Genomic DNA, 2,619 nt, shown 5'->3' with positions numbered 1-2,619 from the left:
CGCGAACTTGCCTTTGTTTAAAAATTGTGAAGAATATCATTAATTTAAAATAATTAATATAAAAGAAAACTCGCTAATTTAGTGGAGAGTACATTTGTTGCTCGGACATGTCGGTCATGATCCACGATGTCGGTGCATTGACCTTGTGCAATGTTCAGCTGATCCCAGATCAATGACTTTATCGATGCAAGGGATAAAATCGGAGGCTCCTCGTATGGTTAAAAAGGAATTCATTTTCACAGCACTATAAAAAAATACTGACCATTTAATTAATCACTGATAATTCGGAGTTGTGGAGACATCCGATGGGCTGTTTTCCTTTTCTACTAATCAATTTCTCACGAATGAAAATTTTGTAACATTTTCCACGACAATTTCCACGCGCGATTCTTACTTGGAGATATTCGAAAAGCAACTAGAAGTCATTATAGCGGTCGAATCGCAGTCACAGTTCTCAACATCCTATTCAAATGTTATTTCATATCTCTCACTTTATCAATTATTGTCACTAACAAACTAAACGGCAAAATAGCCAAGGAGCTGCTTGACCATATTTCCAATAAACGGAATTGTTATAAATATTGAGAAGCCAGAAATAATAAATTTATTAATGAAAGAAATTCGGTTGAATACTTCACAATATGAAAGTCGTTGTTAACGGTTACTTTCAGGAAAACGTTCGGCGGCTGGTTATTGTTCAATTAGTCAGCTCGCCCTTGTGGATGAAAGTAGTCGCATTTCGTAACGTGCTCGCCGCGAATATTCTCGCGAAGTGCTCTCAACCATTGAACTTCTATGGATTATTGCTGACCCTTGGTCCACCCAGTGATCACTATTGTCCATCGTATTAATCGATAATGGTCATTTCAACGGTCATAAGTGGTTATCAAGTGGTCATTCAAGTGGTTATTATTGGTCACTCAAATGATTATCAGTGCTCATTCAAGTGATTACGAGGGCATTCAAGTGGTTATGTCAGTGATCATTTAAGTAGTTATAAGTGGTCGTCCTATTGGTCATTTCTGGTTATTATTCCAATTTATGCTGCCTCATACCTGCACTTCCTGTTGTTGCTTTTTTTCTGTTGCCTTCCTTTACTGTTACTGCTACTGCCGCTTCTCAACCCGACGTCACATAAAAATGTGAGTCGCACGCTCTTCTTTTCTAAGTAACATTCTCAATATTACGAGTACAGTGTCTTACATATATGCATTGTTACTTGGTCACTGTACTCGCTGCAGTAGTAATAATAGTTGTAGTAGTAGTAATAGCAGTATTTAGGCTGACTTTGCTGCTTCAACGATTAGCCCAGATCGACACATCCACGACTTGCAATAGCGTTGCGAAATAATCACGTGTTGTTTCGGTTTTGAAACATTTCGAACAAATAACAAAATTAGCTTCGCGAATGAAAAAATTGCGATTATTACTAGCATTGAAATTAATTGTTTAAAGTATAGTATTTCGAATAAAATAATCACGATCTCATTTTGATTTACATGCGCAGTTGTTTCGAATATAGCGTAGCGAATAAATACGATCGCGTTTCGGGTTGGAAAATCCTGTAGATTTTTAAAATCCACTGGTTTTGGATCTCATTTGCCTTTCATTTTCCAGGACACATGCTGCAGCTGCAACCCTCCGCAGTGTAGCATTCGCTACTTTTCTTACTGGTGTAGTAAGAATTAATGATGGTTATATCAATTTTGCGAAAATTGTCAACACGTTGCATCTTGCGTTAGAGTTGCGAAATAAACAGTTTACAACCACCATTTATATATCGTAGATATGTGTATTAATATTAGTAACAAAGATGGATAACATACCAGATGAATTAATAAAATTATGTCAAGGATATTTATTATTATATTATTATTAAGTTATGTAAGAGGTTGTAGAATATATAGAATATATTATATAAAATATAATATATTATATTTGTTACGAGCCGAGGGCCACTGCACACGTGGCCGGAGTTTAGATTTGCCTCGTAACTTCGAAAGAAATATTAATTGATACACCTCGAGCAGCAAAGGTGTATCTTTGTGAGATCGTTACCAACAACTGACTCGAACTGGGAGATGGAATGAAATAACTTGTACACTGAGTTGAAAGTAAAACTAATATAATCTAACAACTTCAATCTATTACAAGTGCGTAAGTGTAGAGTATGATTCGCGATGGTCCTAAGACACGCTCCCTGGTTTACGCACCAAGTCGGCGGGGGTTAACTATTGCTTGAAGGAGAACTCGGCTCGATCTTGCTACGTCTCGCGTCGCGATTTGATTTAAAACTGCCCGATGAGAAGAAAAATCTTGTCCCTTTTATATTCGGCTGAACTAGAATATTTGGTGGTGGGAACTGGGCCTACGTGACCAGATCATCCCGCGGATGATACAGTGACATGTGGTCCCAGCCCTTAAACTGATGTCCGTTAGAAGACTAAACATTTTTTATGTTTGAATCGTGGAGGCCTACACCGCGGATGATACAGTGACTCGGAAACAGGTGGTCCCAGCCCTTAGACTGGCGTTCGTCGGAAGACTAAACATTTATATTATGATCGCGGAGTCGCGCTCCCGGCCGACGTTAGCTAGCGTAAACCCTCAAGAAGGAGC

At 38.4% G+C, this 2,619-nt stretch overlaps 1 protein-coding gene across 1 annotated transcript in view; it reads right to left on the bottom strand.

Moving 5' to 3' along the window:
- The window catches only part of LOC144467662 (uncharacterized), a 13,059-nt gene that overhangs the window by 2,685 nt on the left and 7,755 nt on the right, over positions 1–2,619 (bottom strand). The gene's annotated exons all lie outside the window — the stretch shown is intronic.

Source organism: Augochlora pura, chromosome 3 (genome assembly GCF_028453695.1).
Source record: "Augochlora pura isolate Apur16 chromosome 3, APUR_v2.2.1, whole genome shotgun sequence".
In the NCBI taxonomy this organism is placed as follows: Eukaryota; Metazoa; Arthropoda; class Insecta; order Hymenoptera; family Halictidae; genus Augochlora; species Augochlora pura.
The sequence above is the reverse complement of the archived record's forward strand: the minus strand, read 5'-3'. Positions and strand labels throughout refer to the sequence as shown.